This window comes from Anolis sagrei, chromosome 2 (assembly GCF_037176765.1).
Source record: "Anolis sagrei isolate rAnoSag1 chromosome 2, rAnoSag1.mat, whole genome shotgun sequence".
Classification (NCBI taxonomy): domain Eukaryota; kingdom Metazoa; phylum Chordata; class Lepidosauria; order Squamata; family Dactyloidae; genus Anolis; species Anolis sagrei.
Genome location: NC_090022.1, coordinates 117,674,014 through 117,695,296, shown reverse-complemented (window position 1 = coordinate 117,695,296; position 21,283 = coordinate 117,674,014). Strand labels below are relative to the sequence as shown.

Genomic DNA, 21,283 nt, shown 5'->3' with positions numbered 1-21,283 from the left:
CAGGGTGTGTCTTCAAGACAAGGATCCCATTCCTCCTCCGTTCCTCTTTATGGAAATTCAGCCTGCTCAATAAACCCTAGTTTAGGATAATTTCCGAATGCTCCGAATGAGCTGATTAAAATGGATGCTGCTAGAAATTATGGGTTCTTAGTATTTCTCAGAATTAAACAAAAAATACAGTCTAGTGAATCATTTTATTGGCTCCCAAGAATCTAGTTAGGGCTGGTGGAGATGGGAGGAGTGTGTACTTGTTGTTGTGTACTTTCAAGTCATTTCCAATTTATGGTGACCCTATCACAGAGGGCTTTTTGACAAAATTTGTTCAGAGGTGGTTTCCCTTTGTCTTCCTCTGAGGCTGGGAGTGTGTGATATGTCCAAGGGCACCCTTTGGGTCTCCATGGCTGAGAAATCCCAATCTGCAGTTCCAGTCTAAGACTCCCAACCACTACATCACACTAGCTCTTGCGGAGAGAATGCCCCTTTTGAAGTCCGACTATCTCCTGGCTGGGAAAGAAAGTGTGTATTATCTCTGAGTAGATTCCAGTCATAGTATATCTTGAAAATTGTCCAAACTCTTTAGGAAAATGCCTGTCTTCAGACACCTAAGAGAAGAAGGTGTATCAGAAGGAGGTCTTATTTTTCAGCACAGAAATCCTAAACTGCAAGAAATTATGAATATGATGGTTGAGTCCTGCTGGTGGAAGTGAGTGGAGGGACAGAAGTGTTCTTGACTGGTTTAATAGTAATAATAAATAATTTTATTTTTATACCCCGCCACCATCTCCCCAAGTGATCTCGGGGCAGTTTACAAGGGGACAAGCCCGAATACAGATAAAAACAACACACTATAAAATAAATCAAGTAAAAACAAACAGTTACAAAACATCATCATAATTTCTGGACTTCCCCTACAAACCACTGATACAAAGTGGGGGCTGGCAATCCCCAATAGTTTCCTGGTGCTGCCCCCCCCCCCCCCAGGAATCTCCTGAAGGGTTCCCAACTCGACACATCAAAGTACCCTATAAAGCAGAGTGGTTCTCAACCTGTGGGTCCCCAGGTGATTTGGCCTACAACTCCCAGTAATTCTAGCCAGTTTACCAGCTGTTAGGCTTTCCGGGAATTGAAGACCAAAGCATCTGGGGACCCACAGGTTGAGAACCACTGGTCTATCAGAAGGGCTGTGTTTCCCCCCATATAAACCTACCTGGGCTCTAAGATCTACCTTAGAAATATGCTCTGAAAATTGTTTGTTTGTTGGGTTTATATGGATTTGTATTCCCTGCTTCCAATGATGGCATTCAAGGCAGCAAATGAAGGAGATACAATCAAATAAAGCAAACATGGATCAAAGACCAACCAGTTAAAAAAAAAGAACATCTAACCAATTAAAATGCCCTTTCTTAGCAACACAGCTCATCTGCCAGTTGGCCTATCTTTGCCTGCTATGGGAAGGATAAGAGCAAATAAGCCATCTTCTCTTAGAAGGGAGATCCACAGCGGGGGAACAACCACTGAGAAAACCCTCTGATGTCTCCCCACAAAACATGCCTCAAATATAATGGGACCAAAACTGGGACATTGTCTGAAGATCTGAGAGGAAAGGCCCATGCCTCACAAACAAGGTCATGGAGGCAACATCCATCATCAGGATTTATGAGAAGGACATGATCAAAATTTTCAAAAAGCCTATAGGTTTTATTCAGAGATGTGCTACCCATGCTCAACAATAAGACAGCACTCAAGTTGCAGGAGTGACTGTCCTACAAGAACCACACATACAGAATTACATGTTCATGACTATGTTGAGGTGGGGAATATGTGATATTCCCAATGTTATTGGATGAAAATTTCCATCATCCTTCACTCTTTGCTAACAAGGGCAGACAGAAGCTGTAGTTCAGCAACATCTGGGCTGGATTCATAGCTCTATTATTATGCTTTAACTTTCAAAGTCCATTGGATCTTAGGACTAGTAGTCAGATGAGGTTCTGGAGGGCTCTGACTGCAAATTAAAAGTCCCTCCTTTGGCTGTCAGTCAGGGTCACATGACTCCTACACCTGCATTCCATGGACCACACCAAAGGCAATTCTGGATAACTTATTCATCTACTTATGGCCTTACTACCTCTAAAAATGCACTTGATATGCTTACAAAAGTCATTAACAAGGTCACAGTCCATGGTCAAAACTGAAGAATTTACTTGCTTAAGGATATTGCTGGTATATATGACAAACAGGTTTCCTACATGATCACGGAATGAGGTCATTCTTTTACAGATTCCAAAACAACTCAAAAGATGCATTCCTATGTGGATGAAGTATTCCTCGTTTCATAGCACAGGTGAGAGGTATGTTCTATTTAGATAACAAACCTAGAGCCTGTTCATTTTGAACGTTAAATTGCTGCATAATATGGAAAACAAGCCAAAGGAAAGCCAAGTCTGTTATTGTAGTGCTCTGGGTTTGAAGCCTTCTAGGTCAAGGGAGCAACTGCTCTCACAAGGCACGAGGGCAAAGAGCTATGTCATAAACGTGCAGAACAACAAGAATCCACACAGAGACTTTACCATCCCTGGTCTTCCTTGTGTCTTGCCTTTTAATGGATTTTAAACTAAATGCCACTAGGCTTATGTCTTTACCTGTCTCAGCTATGGTTTCCCCATGTGGTACAGGACTTCTATTCCCATGAACCCCATCCAGCCCGGCCACTGTTGACAGATGTCCATCAATATATGGAATGACACAGGTTCCTGAATAAATATGGAAACCTTTATTTTGATGAACCTCTTAACTTATTGCATCATTTTCTTAAAGCCACAAACCATGATCACAAACACAAGAAATTGCAAACACTTTATTTACACTTTATTTCTTTATTTGCTGGATGTCTATTTCTCAATGGTCTTAGGAATAACATATTTATTTATTTATGATATTTCTATCCCGCCTTTCTTGAACCTGAAGGTAACTCAAGGCAGCTTACAACAAGGCAGCAATTCGATGCCTAGCAATACACAATTAAAACGACATTTAAACAGAATTAAAATACATTCAATAAAACCTTTAAAAACATATAAAACCAATGCCTTCATTGTTAGTCTCATTGTGCAAAAATTGTCGTCTGAGCCGTTCCAATGTTCATTTTTGTCTAATTCCGCGTTTGTTGCATTAGGTTCCGAAGGCTTGTACAAAAAGCCACATTTTCACTTTTTTCTGGAAGATCAAGGGGGAGGGGGTGATCTAATATACATTCTACATAATACCATTCTACATAGGTTGATAATGCACAGACATATGAAAGTATCACAATGATGTGTCCATGTTGCTCTTTTAATGTTATGTCTCAAACATTTTAAAATAAAGGGAATGTAAAATGTAAAATGACTCACTCTCTGATTCACTTGTACAGCACAACCCCTATACCTGTGGGGGATATGTGACTGAACTTACTGTGGAAACAGGAAATGCAGATAATAGTAAACCTTATGGAATTTAACCACTTCTGCCAGAAGGTACCACAGGATTACACTGGAGTACCTTGAAAATTCCTACAGAGGATATATTTTGTCAGATGTGGGTAAGTGAAACTGCTGGTCCAGATCTCACAGGTACAGATGTTGTATATGATAATATATATTGGAAATTCCATAACCTATTGGAAATGACTGCACCATAAACTTATTGAAAAAGTAATATGATGTCACATCCATTTGGCAAATGTGAATGTCCATGAACATGTGGAGACCACCTTTTGAAAACCACTAGTCAATAAGAAGAGCATGACCTTGTTAGAAGTCAACCCTTTGAACAAGGGATGTTCATAAGCATTCATGTAATGGCACACAGGTATCTCAGTTGTTAAACTGAAGAACCATGTCTTTAAACTGCCAAGGGTAAAGACATGCCACTACAAAAAATATTGGTTAGCAGAGGATGGTTGTTCCTTTGAAGTAGAATTTCCAGTTGTAATTGCCCAAAAGATATACACTCCCTTGAAACCTCTTAGTTAAAATATGCACTCAGAGATAAGAACAAAGTCTTCTTTGAAAAATAACATATCTTGTTTACTCATAAACAACTTGTATACATTCAGAATATTAGTCCATGGTCCAATGTGTTTCAGCATAGATAGTCCAAACTGTATAATTGTACTTACTGAAGTCTTGAAGGAGACAAATTGCATCCACCTCCACTGAGATCTAAAAGTATACACTGAATACAATATGGAGTCCTGAATCTGCACATGCTCAGAACATTCACGTCGATAGCTCCTCCCACACCAAAGAGGTACAGTCAAACTGGCAAATTAACATTAACATACACATAGAGTAGAGGTTAACAAATACATAAGGTAAACATTTTCCCCTGACATTAAGTCTTGTCATGTATGACTCTGGGGGTTGGTGCTCATCTCCATTTCTAAGCTGAAGAGCTGGCGTTGTCCGTAGACACCTCCAAAGTCATGTGGCTGGAATGACTGCATGGTGTGCTGTTACCTTCCCACCGGAGTGGTACCTATTGATCTACTCGCATTTCCATGTTTTTGAACTATGTTGGCAGAAGCTGGGGCTAACGGTAGGAGCGCATGCTGCTGTCCGGATTCAAACCTGCAATCTTTCAATCAGCAAATTCAGCAGCTCAGCGGATTAGCCCACAGCACCACCGGGGGCTCCAAAAATGAAATATATACAATATATTCATTTACAAATAGTGGAGAATTGCTATTTCCAACAGTGTGTGATAACATACTACAGGCCACGATCCTATCAGAGCAATATGGGCACAGTTCAGATTGTCCAGCTCTCATGAAAGTCTATGGGTTACAGAATATTTGCAAGTGTCACGTTGCAAAGACCTTTAAACTCAAAAGTGTCAGAATGAGATGGGAAAGAAGGGCATGTTAGTTGAAAGTCTGGATTTGCAGATTAGGATGTTCTGGAAAGATCAGGTTCATAGCCTGGGAGGGTTCCTGGATCCTATACAGTCCCCGAATCCCCATGGGACAATGATGGCAAAGAATTTATTGGCACGTTTCAATGCACCAGCCCAGTATTTCCAGAAAATCAACCTGGTTTGGCAACAGTTGTTCAAGCTTTAGTCACACCACGTCCCAGTGTGCTCTGTGTAGGGTGACCCTTGAGCAGAGCACCAAGAAATTTAAAGGGATACATGCAGCAAAGCTTCCCATTAGTGCACAGTATCCAGATCATATCACTTGTAGGAAGTGTGAGTTTGTGACTGAACCATTCAAGCAGTTAATAGCAACCTGCAACCTAAAATATTACACTCTTGCCTCTCTTCTCTAGCTCTTGTATATGTTGATCGGATCTAGCATGCTGAGCTCTTAAACATAGATGTATTTCATACACAAGGCATGAGGGCAAAAATGGAGAGGGTGGGCAGGCATGAACATAGTTTAGGGCTATCAATCCTTAATACACAACTAAATTTTGTCTGAAATAGATAGATAACATAATATGATGGCATATGTCCAATGGTGTAATGGTAAAGTGCAGGTTCTCTTCATGACCGTCCCTATAACACCTCCAAGAAGAGACCAAAATGTGACCATTTGTAAAAAGAACAATTCTTGCCTACTTAAGACTAAGGCTCCTTCCACACTGCCCCTCTATCCCAGGATCTGATCCCAGATTATCTGCTTTAAACTGGATTATATGAGTTTCCACTGCCAGAAAACCCGGGATAAGCAGATAATCTGGGATCAAATCCTGGTATATAAGGACAGGGTGGAAGGGCCCCAACCCACAAAAAATATTTTGGATAACCGGGCACACTTACAAAAATGCATTTTGCTGAAAAAAATCCCAGCACCAGCATGTTAGTACTTGAGTCGGAGACCAAAAATGAATCCAAGGCACTGTAGGTTCTATATTTCAGAGGAAGGAGCTGGCAAAGACACTTGGGTATTTCTCATCTAAGAAAACTTAATGAAATTCATTCAGTTGCCATAATGTACACACACATCATAGACAGCAATTAGAGAGTGTGTTTGTACCAAAGCAAGTTATTGCAAAAGGTATTGCTCTGGAGTACAGCTCAAGGACACGGCGGTGCGGCAGATTAAACCACTAAGCTGCAGAACTTGCTAATCGAAAGGTTGGAGGTTTGAATCCACAGACAGCATGAGCTCCCATTGTTAACCCCAGTTCCTACCAACCTAGCAGTTCAAAAACATGCCAATGTGAGTAGATTAATAGGTATTGCTCCAGCAGGAAGGTGACAACGCTCCATGCAGTCATGCTGGCCACGTGACCTCGGAAGTGTCTATGGACAAAGGCCAGCTCTTCAGCTTAGAAATGGAGATGAGCACCAACCCCCAGTCATACACAACTAGGCAGTTTGAATCTGAGAAGCAGGGTAAGCCCCCGCTGTTAGCCTCAGCTTCTGCCAACCTAGCAGTTTGAAAACATGCAAATGTGAGTAGATCAGTAGGTATCGCTCCAGCCGGAAGGTAATGGCACTTCATGCAATCATGCTGGCCTTGGAGGTGTCTACAGACAATGCTGGCTCTTTGGCTTAGAAATGGAGATGAGCACCACCCCCCAGAGTTGGACACAACTGGACAATGTCAAGGGGAAACCTTTACCTTTACACCTCAGAGAATCCCACACCAAGCTAAAAGTATTTTTGTAATGCTTTGATTTTTTAAACCTGCTGAAGAGCCTTGTTCTGCCTCCAAAAGAAGAATGGAAAAACTCTGCCAGTTAAATGAGTAAGAGGGATGTACCTTTTCAGGATTCTCTGTAGATTACAAACACATTAGATACACAAAACAATTTCCTAGCAAGGTGTTTACAAACAGCTCTCCTGAAACGACTACCATACATAATAATATAAAGACATTAGGAGCTACATCTGAATTAATCCCTACATCAAGAATTAAATTAGAAAGGCAGCTTATGGTGGAGGAGAGTGGCCAAATGAGGGCACTCCTCCCTGAGAAGCACTCTCTCCTTCAAAATGAAAAGTCCCTTCAATCCCCAAATTGTATTGCTAGAACTGAAAACTTCCCTTGAGCAATTACAGTTTAGCTGCCCAAAGAAATGGAAAGAAAGTTACAGGAGGCAATACCAAGAAAGTTCTAAGGGAAAGCCATTTTGGCATTCTTTCTTTGCAATGCCAGAAGTTTAAGGGCTGAAGGAAAATGTGGTGTGGAGAAGGGGGCTGATTTCCTTCGGGGGGGGGGGGGAGACTCTCTACAGAACAACACTCCTGCCTATCTTGGGGTGCATCCACACTGTAAATGAATACAGTTTGACATCACTTCCAATGCTATGGTATCCAAGGAGTTGTCATTCTCAAACGCTGGTTCCCAACCTCTGGTCCGTGGACCACCAGTGATCCGCAAGAACTAAAATATGGTCCACGGCCTCACCGCTACTACACTGTTGCAACAAGAGTGACTGCTCTCATGAAACACTCTTTTAGTGCCCAGGCTTATTAGACATGGTTTTCTGTGGGCGAGCAGATGGCAACTACTGGATGACATATGTTCTGTATCAGAAACTAGAGCTGATGCGGTTTATCCAAAGCAATTTTCTGAATCAGCACCCCAAATAACCAAACTGAATCTAAAGTTGACCAAAAACTGATTTGTAACCCTTTTGGGTTACTAATGTTGGTCAAGTGGTCCTTGGTAAAAAAAAAAAAAGTTGGGAACCACAGTTTTACAAGTTCTTGAGCCTTCTCTGCCCAACAGTGCTAGTGTCTCCCCAAACTACAGCTCCCAGAAGACCTATAACATGGAACCATGCCAGTGAAAGTGGACTCAACACACTCTAGAATCCTGGAAGTTGTAGTTTGTTGAGACCCTGGTCTTCTCTGTGGGCAGAGGAAGGAGGGAAAGTACAGTTTCCAGGACTCCATAGTATTGAGACCTGGGCAGTCAAGGTGATCTAGAACTGCACCAACGAGTACTATATGAGATGGAGGAGAAAGGAGGGCACCCTGGCAACTCTGGAGGGAAAATCTTCAGACCTCTGCCCTCCCTCCCTCCCTCCGAATCAGAATCCTAGAGGTGGAAGAGACCTGGTGGACTATCCAGTCCAACCCCTGCCAAGAAGCAGGAAAATGGCATTCAAAGCACCCCCGACAGATGGCCATCCAGCCTCTGTTTAAAAGCCTCCAAAGAAGGGGCCTCCACCACTTCCTTCCTTCGGTACAGCCTGGCCAGGAATCCTTGCCAGGCACCGCTGGTTCAATTTCTCCAAGCCTTGGGAAGAAGAGGGCAAAGGCTCAGCTCTGCTCTTCCTCCTCCTCCTCCTGGCGCAGGGGCCCTTTCCTTACCTGTGCGCACATGTCTCCAAACCTCGCCGAGGTCTCAGGTATCCTTGTGGTGCCCTCCTCGCCCGGCAACTCCCCCCCCCCTCCCGCTTTCGGGTTTTTTTTTCCCAATCAGGAGGGAAGAATGGGAGCCTGGGAGGGATTTCCTGCACAGAGAGAGAGGGAAAGAGAGAGAGAGATCCTGGTTGGCCGGGGGAAGGGGGAGCGAGGGAGGCGGAGAGAGAGAGAGAGAGAGAGAGAGAAAGGAGGCGGCGGCGACTTTACAGAAGAGTTGCCAAGCGCCTTCTGCAACTGCCGAGACGCGTCCATTTCAACCGGGGTCGGCGGGGCCCCTGGGAAAGAGAGGAATGCAAGGGGGGGAGAGGGGGAGGGGGAGGAGGGGGCGGGGGAGCCGGCGGAGAGCTTGCCTCCGCTTCAAGGCTCAGGTTCCCCAGACTTTGTGAAAAGAGAGAGAGAGGGAGAGAGAGGGAGAGGGGAAGCGCGCCAGGCACACACACTCGCCTCCTTCGGAAGAGAGCCAAGGCGCTGGGACTTCTTTCTGGGCCGGAGGGGGTCTCGGAAGCCGGGGGATCGACTGAGCCTTTCAGGGCGGCCGTGATTCCCTTCTCCCGGCGGAACTCGGCTTCGGGGGCCGCAACTTGGGCTCCTTGCTACTGACCGAGGTGAGTGTTGCGCCCTGGAGAGGGTTTCCTTCTCCCATCTCTCTCCCCGAGGGAAGCTTTGGCCCCGAGCTTGGTTTCTCTCCCGACCCGACCGGACCGGACCCTCCGCCGCCCCTTTCTTCTCCTTTTTTGGTAACTTCTCCGGATCTGGGCTGGATTTCCAGCCTCGCCTGCTTTCCCTCTCCGCCGGCAGCTTCGGGACTTGGAGGCGGCTTTTGTTCCCTTCCCTTTTCAGGCGAGAAAACAAGGACTTGGGAGAAGTTCCTTTGGCCCAGGCGGCGCCTCCAGGAGGAGGGACCCCAATGGTTCTGCCGGGTCCCTCTTCTCCATGCCTCCTTTCTGCCGGGTTGCTCCCCTCTTGCTCTTGCCTTCCCCTCCCTTCGCCATGCACTCCTTCTCCCCGCTTTGGTTTCTTTCTCCACTCGCTCTCTTGGCAGCCTCCGGGGGAAAGTTAAAAATAAAACAAAACAAAACAAACTCCCGCGATGTATTGTCGAAGGCTTTCGTGGCCGGAATCACTGGGTCGCTGTGAGTTTTCCGGGCTGTATGGCCATGTTCCAAAAGCACTCTCTCCTGACGTTTCGCCCTCATCTATGGCAGGTATCCCCAGAGATTGTGAGATCTGTTGGAAACTAGGAAAATGGGGTTTATGTATCTGTGGAATAATGTCCAGGGTGGGAGAAAGAACTCTTGTCTGCTAGAGACAAGTGTAAATGCTGTAATTGGCCTGCTTTCTTAGCACTGATGGCCTTGCAGCTTCAAACCCTGGCTGGCTGCATCAGTTGTAGCTAGGAAAGCAAATGGTGAGATGGGTTGTTGTGAGTTATCTGAACTGTCAGGCGATGTTCCAGAAGCATTCTGTCCTGACGTTTCGCCTGCGTCTGTGGCAAGTATCTTTAGAGGTTGTGAAGTCTGTTGGAAACTGGGAAAATGAGGTTTATATATCTATGAGTAAATCTCATTTTTCCAGTTTCCAACAGACCTCACAACCTCTGAGGATGCCTGCTAAAGATGTAGGTAAAACATCAGGAGAGAATGCTCCCAGAACATAGCCATACAGCCAGGAAAATTCACAACAACCCAAAACCCCTGCTACTTTTCTTTTCCTCCTGAAAAAAGAGAGAGGAGTAAACGTTGCCCAGCTTCTCCAGAAGGTCTTGGGAGTTTGTGATTCTCCTCTTTCTCTGTGGCAGGAAAAATGGGAAGAGTACAGCAGAAATGTTTGCTATCCTGCTTCCAAGGTTGCCCTCCACCCGGCTCATCAGTAACCTTTGCTCCAGGCTTTGTTTTCCTGCTGAGGGAGTGTTTCTCTGCCCTTTCCCTACGGGGATGGTATTTTTAATACCCGTAGTTCAGCATCTTTGGGCTTCCTCTTACATAACCCTACTCTTTCCTCCCCCAACCTCACTCCTCTTCCTTCTTATCCTCCACTCCCAAGTTGTTTGAAGAAGCAATGTTTCTGATATTTGAGCCCAGGTAGAGTCCTGAAGAGAAAAGATTAGATTTCTCTGGTGAATAGAGATGTTTACCATCTCTTTATACCAGGCCTGGGCAAACTTGGGCCCTCCCTCCAAGTATTTTGGACTCCAACTCTCACCATTCCTAACAGCCTCAGGCCCTTTCCTTTTCCCCCTCAGCCGCTTAAGTGGCTGAGGGGGAAAAGGAAGGGGCCTGAGGCTGTTAGGAATTGTGGGAGTTGGAGTCCAAAACAACTGGAGGGAGGGCCTAGGTTTACCCTTTGCCTGCTTTATACTCTGATCGACATTCCAGTTGGGGTGGGGGAGGTATCATATCTCAAAGCTACTCCAGATGTGTCCCAAATCTGGAAAGGTGTGCCAATACAACTCACTCTGCTCCTTTGTTTCTTGCACCATGGTCCAGTGGAATCAGTACCTTCTGTGCTCCCTTTTTGTTTTTGGCTCATTGGTGACTTTTACCAGTCATGCATAGGACTGTTGAATTTTGGAAGAAATCCATAGGTTACAGTAGATTTCTTTGGAGAGTTTTTAAAAGTTTCTCTCATCAGTCTGTTTTTGGATTATGACTACCAGAATCCCGCAGCCAGTATTATAATTCTCTCCCCCCCCCCCAAAAAAAAGTAACCCCAAAGCTCAGCCTAGAACAGGGTTTCTCATCCTGTGGGTCAGGATCCCTGGGGGGTTGCAAGGGGGTGTTAGAGGGGTCGCCAAAGACTATCAGAAAACACAGTATTTTCTGTTGGGCACGGGGTTTCTGTGAAGGAAGTTTGATGCAATTCTGTCATTCGTGGGGTTCAGAATGCTCTTTGATTGTAGGTGAACAATAAATCCCAGCAACTACAGCTCCCAAATGTCAAAGTCTATTTTCCCCAAACTCCACTAGTGTTCACATTTGGGCATATTGAGTATTTGTGCCATGTTTGGTCCAGATCCATCATTGTTTGAGTCCACAGTACTCTCTGGATGTAGGTGGACTTCAACTCCAAAACTCAAGGTCAATGCTTACCAAACCCTTCTGTTGGTCATGGGAGTTCTGTGTGCCAAGTTTGGTTCAATTCCATCATTGGTGGAGTTCAGAATGCTCTTTGATTGCAGGTGAACTATAAATCCCAGCAACTAAAAATCCCAAATGACAAAATCAATCCTCCCCAACCTCACCGTATTCAAATTTGGGCGTATCGGGTATTTGTGCCAAATTTGGTCCAGTGAATGAAAATACATCCTGCATATCAGATATTTACATTATGACTCATAATAGTAGCAAAATTACAGTTATGAAGTAGCAACAAAAATAATTTTATGGTTGGGGGAGGAACTGTATTCAGAGGCTGCGGCATTAGGAAGGTTGAGCACCACTGGCCTAGAGACTGCTTCCAGCCTTTTACAACTTTCAAACCTCCAATTTTTTGTACATCAGTTATTCTCAAGAGGTATTTACTGCATCTGGATTATCATAGGGTGACGGGATGAGAGAAGAAGGAATCAAGGCTTACTGTACTGTGCCCAAAGATTTGCAGGAGAATTGATAATCTTTTAGCTGTGAAACACTTGGATAGTTTAAGAAAGTGTAATGGGCTGTATCTGATGAGAATTAGCCTTCAGGGGGATCACTAACCTCTCTCCTGATTTTAATGGCTGACTTCTAAAACAAAATGGGCCAGAACCAAACCTGTCAGTTTCCCTTTCCAGCTTGGGAACCCCCTTTCCTTAACCCAGACCTATTAGGATAGGCCCTAATGCCGGGGTTCTTAGAAGAAGGCATTCTCTGCCGGCACCTGCTTTCATTTTGTTTGTACAAAAACCAGAACATTATAGAATCATAGAGGTGGACCATCCAGTCCAACCCCAAGCCAAAAAGCAGGAAAATTGCATATGTGTATATGTGCTGTCATGGGAATTATGTAAGCCATAGTCCAAAAAGTAACTTCCAAAAGCATGCTGCTCACCTGTAAACCCTTGTGCCAGCAAGGCTGATGACCAACAGGTCAGCGGTTCAAATCTTGCAATAATAGGTTGAGCTCCCTCTGTCAACTCTACCTCCCCATGAGAGAAAACTCCCAAAAGGATGGTAAAACATTTTAAAAAAACAGCAACATCCTGGCACCCCCTGGGCAACATCCTTGCAGACGGCCAATTATCTCACACCAGAAGCAACTTGCAGTTTTTCAAGTCACTCCTGACACACACAAAAACCACACCTGTAAAGTTATGCTATGGAGGATATTGAGGATTCTCTAGTACTCTTCATCATAGGCAGCCACCTTATTCTTGCTCAATCTATAGTTGGTCAATCTTGGTATGCACTGGGAGCTTGTTCCAGGACTGGCATCCATGGATGCTTAAGTCCCATGATGTGTGCAGTGGCATGTTCAAATGCACTTTTGAAAATGTTTAGATCCTTCCTATGATTGCCCAGCCATAATTGACCATCAGTTTGAATCTCAGTACTTTACCCCAGCCCTGGCCCTGTAATCTGTTTTGCACAAGCCCATGCCAGGCCCTCTATAATTTTGATCTACCCACCATCTCCCCCATAGTTCTGGTTATTGAGATTGGCTTTGATTTATTCTAATGATGTTTTCATATTTTACAGTTTCAATTATGTAACTAGATTGTCTTATGTTTATTGTGCTTTTAATGTGTTTTTACTTGTCTAACTTTGTTGTTATTGGGCTTGGCCCTGCTTGTAAACCAACCATGAGTCCCTTCAGGGAGATGATGGCAGGATATCAAAATAAAGTTATTATTATAATAAAATAGTGTCACTTATATAAAATGGCAAAAACAAGGTTTGCTTTTTTTATTTTAGGAGTAGCGGGGGGGGGGGGTATTCGAACCATGTGTTATATTGAAACCATAGGAGGGTGGAATCTATGGATGCAGAATCCATGGATATGGGTGGCCAGCTGTATTTCTCCTTCTGGGTCAGCATCAGCCAACTGTGATCAGCAGCAACTCTCCAGAGCAGGTCGACACAACTTGTGACCCTCCAGGTGTTTTGAACTTCAGCTTCCAGAATTCTGAACCATGGAACAAGCTAACTAGGATTTCTTGAAGTTGCAGTACCAAACACCTAGAGGACCATGAGTTGTGCAGGCCTGCTTCACAGCCACAAGTAGGGGCAAGTCATATTATTTTCACTTTTTCAGCTGGATTCACCAGGGACAGAACCTTTGACACACCATGTGCTTGCTCTACCACTGACCTGCCATCTCTTACCCACTGACTAGTTTTGATTAGCCATAGATACCTTAATCATTGGTTCTTCGGGATCTCTATCCCATCAAGTCCATTGCTCCCAACATAGACTTGTTTTTGTGTCATAATATTACACTGCAGTATGCCAAGCAGCTGCCTAGATGCAACTTGCTCTTGTTTCACCTGGATAAGCAATTAATTCCTCTTTCTGAACATGGCAGGGTGGTTGTCCTGGAGATGGGCAATGCAAACTATATAAAAAGCAGAGCTCATAAACTCAGGGCATCAGGTGATCTTATCTTCGGTCTCAATTTCCAAGTGTTGTACACAGTCTCTAGGATGCAGTCTTCAGTGGCTTGCAGAACACTGGAGCACAGTGATCGTTCAAAGTTTGATTTTTGAGACTTTTGTGGAAGTTGTTCATTTTTTCCAAGATGGTATCAGTAGAACCGTCTTACCTCCTTAGAAACTGTCCACACTGCTCTGCAGTCTTAGTGTAGAGTGGTATATTGAAGAGGGATATTGATAAGCTGGAATGTGTCCAGAGGAGGGTGATTAAAATGATCAAGAATCTGGAGAACAAGCTCTATGAGGAGCGGCTTAAAAAGCTGGGCATGTTTAGCCTGCAGAAGAGAAGGCTGAGATGAAACATGATAGCCATATATAAATATGTGAGGGGAAGTCATAGGGAGGAGGGAACAAGCTTGTTTTCCGCTGCCCTGGAAAGTAGGACATGGAACAATGACTTCAAACTGCAAGAAAGGATATTCCATCTGAACATTAGGAAGAACTGTGGAAGCCGTTCAACAGTGGAACTCTCTGCCCCGGAGTGTGGTGGAGGCTGCATCTTTGGAGGCCTTTAAACAGAGGCTGGATGGCCATCTGTTGGGGATGCTTTGAATGTGATTTTCCTGCTTCTTGGCAGGGAGTTGGACTGGATGGTCCACAAGGTCTCTTCCAACTCTAGGATTCTATGATTCTTTGATTTTTGTAATGTCCCCCCCCCCCCCCCGAAATTAGTTTATGAAAAGCCTCTTTTATTAGTGACAAAAGATAATTTTTGGATAATTAGCTATGCAACTTAGAAGTTTCTAAAAAAATCCAAATGTTTCCTTACTACTTATGTGTAACTTTGCTGCCAGTATTCACTTATCCCTCCCCAAAGCATATAAAAAGGGGTATGACTCATATTTCATTCAAGTGGCACTCATCATATATGGACTGGTTGGATCTTCTTGCTGAGAGTGCCTTGGACTGCGAGAAGATCCAAGCAGTCTATCCTCCAAGAAATAAAGGCAGGCTGCTCACTGGAGGGAAGGATACTAGAGACAAAGTTGAAATACTTTGGCCACATCATGAGGAGACAGCAAAGCCTAGAGAAGACTATTATGCTGGGGAAAGTGGAAGGCAAAAGGAAGAGGGGCCGACCAAGGGCAAGATGGATGGATGGCATCCTTGAAGTGACTGGACTGACCTTGAAGGAGCTGGGGGTGGTGACGGCCGACAGGGAGCTCTGGCGTGGGCTGGTCCATGAGGTCACGAAGAGTCGGAGATGACTGAACGAATGAACAACAACATTCACTTATCCCTCCCCAAAGCATATAAAAAGGGGTATGACTCATATTTCATTCAAGTGGCACTCATCATATATGATGTATAAGTCAACAACAGGCAGCCATAAAGTATGTTTACATGTAGACTAATACATGTCTAAATAGGACCCCTATTTCCTAAAATGTCTTACTCTGCAGTTGATATTCACCATGTTCCACTCACTTTCTTCTGGTGATTTTCCACTCCTCACCCCACTGTCACTCCTAGCTCTAAATACCACATTAGTCTCTTCTATTGTGTGGCTTTTCCTTGTTGTTGCCAGATGTCCCTTTTGTTCCAGCTTATGGGTCTCATGGAGGTATATCTTATAATCAAGCTATGACATAATTTTCTATTCATCCCCTCCTCGTTTATCATCAGTGTATCTGAATGCACATTCTTTGTTAACTACTTACATGCATTCATCTTGATGATTTTAGCATGAGGTATGCGTCTCTTGATTGTCTGAAGGCAGAAGTTCTGCAACTGTTTTATTACCAGTATGGTTCAATGTGAGCTCTGCCCTCTCAAGACATTATACTCGAGAGACAACGGAATTAGGATCAAGTGCCTCCTTGGATTCCTGTCTATTCTCTGAACCCTCTTCATCCAACCTTGGATGGAACAAGAGGCTCAGTCTATTGAGGAAGCTACCCTTGCACTTACTGGAGTGTGGCATTGCTTCGAAAACTCACATTCCTGTGAATCTGGGCAGTTGGGTTAAATATTTTTCTCTTTACTCTCTTCCTGAGTCAAGGTCATTTCTGATTTTGCTTGGACTGGGACTTGTTTTTATTCCTATTCAAGACCACTGGGAAATATATTTTTTCTGATGTATCTGATAGACATCTAAAAGGGGCCATTAGCCTTTGGTTCACTACATCAGCGGCTCTCAACCTTTGGCCCTCTAGATGTTTTAAACCTCATCTCCCCAAAGTACCAGCCAGTTCGGCAGTTCTCAGATTTCAGTTCAGTCCAAAATATCTGGAAAATTCAATTTAAAACCACTGCTTTAGCTTACTTCTTCTTAAGCTGTGGGTCCCAACCACAAATGGGGTTCCCTTAGCTCAGCGGTTCTCAACCTGTGGGTCCCCAGATGTTTTGACCTTCATCTCCTAGAAATCCTAACAGCTGGTAAGCTGGCTGGGATTTCTGGGAGTTGTAGGACCACTGCCTTAGCTCAATGCTGAGGTCACAAAAAATGTCAATAGTAAAAGGTTTCTGAATGCTGCTGTCTGGATATTTACATTAATCTGTGAGCAACAGTGTGCAGTGTTTAGAGTGAACTCTGCAGAAAATGCTTCATGAAGGAGTCCGCGATGGCGCAGCAGGTTAAACCGCTGAGCTGCTGTACTTGCTGACCAAAAGGTTAGTGGTTTGAATCCAGGGAGTGGAGTAAGCTCCCACTGTTAGTCCCAGCTTCTGCCAACCTACAGTTAAAAAATACGCAGGCGCTCCATGCATTCATGCTGGCCACATGGCCTTGGAGGCATCTATGGACAACGCCGGCTCTTTGGCTTAGAAATGGAAATGAGCAACACCCCCCAGAGTCGGGCATGACTAGACTTGATGTGAAGGGAAAACCTTTACCTTTTTTACACTTCATGAAAAGGAAAATCAGCTTGTTTAGCAAGCCTTTCAAATGCTTATTTATTACAGAATATTTTTATACCTATGTTATATACCTGTATACTCAGGGTCACATAAAAATGTCTCAGGTGGAAAGAGGGGTTGAAAGTAGAAAAGTTTTAAACCCCTGCTTTAGATGATCTGAGCAGAGCTTTAGAAAATCTACTTTTAGGACTTTTTAAAAGCCCATCAGGCTGTTCATTGCCTGAAAAAAATATTTTCCAAGCGCTGGCTCAGTCATTAGGAAATTTTGTGTGACTGATTATATGTTATCATTTCTACATTGGCAATTCAGGCAACTTGCCTATTTGCATCTTATGAAAGTGGAATCCCTCCAAGCAAATGCTGTAAATAGCAAACAATCCTCGGGTTTGTCAAAACTTAAAAGAAATAGGGATTTATGTGCCAATGGAAAGTGGATAGGGTTAAGTTACCTGTACTAATAGGGATTAGTCGCTGTTTAGCCATTTATTTGTCCACGTCAACCGGATAAGTATAAGAAGAGTTCTGCCTGGATCAAACCAAAGACCTATGCAATTCAGCATCCTGTTTGCACAATATGGGAAACAGGACTTGTAGCACTAGCCCCATCGCATAATAGCACCCTATTGCTCATTTTCCCCAGTAAATGTAGAAAAGATGGCTTGAGGAGAAACCAGTGCAAATGGGGCTCTTTCACCCTATGGAACTGTGCTATTATTCTCCTTTAGCTGCCATGGTTGCATCCTGTGGAATTTGCGGGTCTAATTTGATTCAGGCACCAGAGATACTGTCTTGCTGACTTTTAAAGACTCTACCCTCAACTGCCAGTCCCTGGATTCCATAGAATGTTGTCATGGCAATTAAAGTGGAATAATAGTGCTATAACTGCATAGTGTGTTGTTCTGTGACTCTTCTCAGTTTAACATTTTATCAAAAGCAATTGGGGCTCTCCTTATGGCTGTCCTTTATCCCTCTGTGAGCATTTCTCTTTTTTAGAGGTCTTGCTAAGTAAACTTAAGCCAATACATTGAAGGAATTGCCCCTATGTGGATGTGTGTGTGTGTGTGTGTGTGTGTGTGTAAAACAGATTTCAGAGATGGATCCTACATCTGAATTTTTAAACAGTATACTAGAACTATTGTACTAGAACGACATTCTTTTAAGATTTTAAGCTCAGGGCAATGACTCTGAAGAACTTTGGGTAAATATTTCAAGAATATTGCATTTCCCTATTTCCAGATTTTCTCTCATAGGAGCTGAGATAAATAGGCCAAATGCACCGATTTAGTAGCAAAGGCTGAGCTCGATCTTATTTCTTAAAACATGCTGAACCATTTCCGAACACTTAACTCTCCCTCCTATGTAAACAAATAATTGTTAATCACAATAAAAGCACATACACAAGACAGGCTCAGAAGATATGAATTCTTTAACCTTTGCAAAACTGGAAGAACGTATAGATTTCTGGGGGGGGGGGGGGACCTCCAGCATTGAGATGGTTTCCTAATATCATCTTCATAAAAGTTTAGGAGGCACTGGTGAAAAGCCCCAGCCCTGGCCACTGCTATCCAATGGCCCTTGTTGGCTACTGCCAACAGGGAAGAGTGGACAGCAAAGCCAATTGACATTACCTCTGTTGGTAAGTGAGCTTATGTGGAGAGCTCTCTCTCTCCATAAACAGCTTGGGACCTGCCTGTCTTTGTGACCACATTTTTCCCTATGAGCCCACATGATCTCTAAGTTCTTCTGGGGAGGCTCTCCTCTTGCTTCCACCCCCATCTCAGGCACAGTTGATGGGGATGAGAGAAAGGGCCTTCTCAGTTGTGGCACCCCAGCTCTGGAACTCCCTCCCCGGGGAGATTAGGCCTTCCTATCCACGTTTTGTAAAGAACTAAAAACATGGATGTTCTGTTGTGCATTTGATTAGACAATTCCCTGGGCAACTGGCCATAACTATGACCTAAGTTTTGTCCTTGCTTTTTTCAACTTTCCTATCCAAAGTCTTAATTATCTAGTTGTAATTATCTTATCATTTTGCTGCTTTATCACCTATGCACTTTGCTCATTAGACCTACTTTTAAATTGTTGTTCACCAGACTGTCCTCCTACAATGAGACTTGAATTATACTGTTGATGGTTGTTCCCGATGCTTGTTTTATTGTTGTTATAATGTTGCTTATGTTGTTTTTATATTGATTATTGCACTTTCTATGTGTTATGTTTTAACTGTTGACTGGGCTTGGCCCCATGTACGCTGCCCTGAGTCCCGTCAGGGAGGTGGAGGCGGGGTATAAAAATAAAGTTGATGTTGTTGTTGTTGTTGTTATTATTATTATTATTATTATTAAGGGTGGCCCGTCCTATAGTCTTACCTCAGGCAACAAACAAGATGGCACACCATTCCCATTCCATTTCACAAAAGCCAACTGGACAGGTAGTTGAATATTTCTTCAGCACTGACCATAGGGAAGCATCTTTCCCTAAACCTGAAGACAACAACATAGCTTAGGAGGCACTGTGCAGCGTGAGAAGCTTTCTCCTCCCACATCTTCCTCCCAGCATATGCGGTCTGAGGCAACTGCTGCATAGTGCCAGGTGCTGATCATAGTCCTGTCTTCTTTCTCTCTCTCATACACATGCATATACAGACACACTATCTCTTTCCAACAATTGTTTTCCATCGTTCCATCAAAGGAGCTGAAAATGATGTCTTCCACATTTTTGAGGACTTTCTAGGATTTGATTTAATCTTGGAAATAAGGATTATTGACTGGAAATGTAGCTATAGAGAGTTAGCAAAGGTCTGATGACAGTGTCTAATTTGTGTATCCAAACCTATGCAATGGGTTTCCTCAAGGTAGGACTGCTAAACTATATAAAAACCATATGGTGGTGATTAACCCAGCTGATCTGAATACAGTGTAAGCATTACTTTAGCTAGGGAGTCTGTTTTCTGTACATAATTTCAAATCTGGACTGTGTGAAGTAATAATAACGTGAATGGCTCTGAAAGTTTGCAGCGTCTCTTCGTCTTACTAGTTAATAGCTCCAAATGGCCCCTTCCTAGCACCAGGAAACAACGAGGTGTGATTTCCAGGCCGGTTTCCCCTCCACCTGTTCACCTCACATAAACTAAAGCCAGCACCCTACTAAGGGATTAGCTTGCCAGGTCTTGTGGGATTTTCACCTCCCTAGTTTCTCCGTGCCTCTGCCGTTACTGCTCTGCCACTTTGAAACCCATTCATCACCTGAATCGGCCTGGGAAGGGCCATATGTTCGTCACCTCTGTTAATCTGCGGAAATCTCGGTGCAATAGCTCAGTCTAGCTTATTCTAAAAATCAGTATTGGTGCCTGTTTAGTGGAAGGGGGAGGGAGACAGTAGGGAAAAAACTGCAGAAATTCTTCTGTAAATCCTGCAATTCACTTGTAGCAGGTGGATTAAAGTCTAGGACTACCACCTAAACACTTCTTTCTGTGGACTTCTGCTCTTCTTGCTGAAGTTCTGCATACTCAAGATGGTAATCACGTGAGTGGTGTATTTTCCTTAACAAGGAAATGCCCAAGAAGAAAAATTCTACATACCCATTCCCTTCTTTCCTACGCTATTTTTTCAGTGTTAGTCACAGATTGCCCCAACTAATTTTCATTTTCCATTTGAATGGCGTGGAAATGAGCCATTGGTGTATACATCTCTCAGGAGACTTCTCATTTGGTTAATTCTTTTTAAAAAGTGTGAGTTATCCATTCACTGAAATGTCCCAAGTGTCTAGGACTATGAGATGTATCCGCGAATAATGCCTGCAGATCCCAGTAGGATGGCCTCTTGCAGCTGACAGATGGTAATTTTGTCAGTGCTGATTGTGTTTAAGTGCAGTCCAAGGTCTTTAGGCACTGCACCCAGTGTGCCGATCACCACTGGGACCACCTTGACTGGCTTGTGCCAGTCTTTGCATTTCGATCTTTAAATCCTCATATCGTGTCAACTTCTCCAGTTGTTGTTGTTGTTGTTGTTGTTACCTCATTCTTTCATATAATCAAGACACTCCTGACACATGGTCATCCAGCCACTGCTTTAAAAAAAACCAAAGAAGAATATCCCACCACACTCCGAGATAACATATCCCACAGTTGAACAGCTCCTGGTATGAGGAAGTTTTTCCTAATGTTGTCTCATGTTTAAATGCTAACAGGCAGGGTGTTTCTGGCAGGTCTTGGAAGAAAAGAGCATGCAACCTGCCCTGCCAAAGCTAGCCACCTATCTGTAGATGTGGTAGATGATGCCAGCCTCAAAGTAAGCCTCAACTGTTAGTCTGGCAGCTTTTGTGCATTGGGTACTATTCAGTTCTTCTCGTCGGCAACAAAAATCTCTGGGCCAGACCTTGTTCCTCTTTGAACCTTTAAAACATCCATTCCTTTTTTATTTTCATGAAGCA

At 43.7% G+C, this 21,283-nt stretch overlaps 1 protein-coding gene across 4 annotated transcripts in view; it reads left to right on the top strand.

The window, feature by feature from the left end:
• The first annotated feature begins 8,689 nt into the window (after positions 1–8,689).
• CASKIN2 (CASK interacting protein 2) overlaps positions 8,690–21,283 on the top strand; it is a 123,901-nt gene continuing 111,307 nt past the window's right edge. For all 4 annotated transcript variants that reach the window (XM_060764689.2, XM_060764690.2, XM_060764688.2 and 1 more), the window contains exon 1: positions 8,690–8,969. The gene's annotated coding sequence lies outside the window, so the exon portion shown is untranslated. The remainder of the gene's footprint in view (positions 8,970–21,283) is intronic.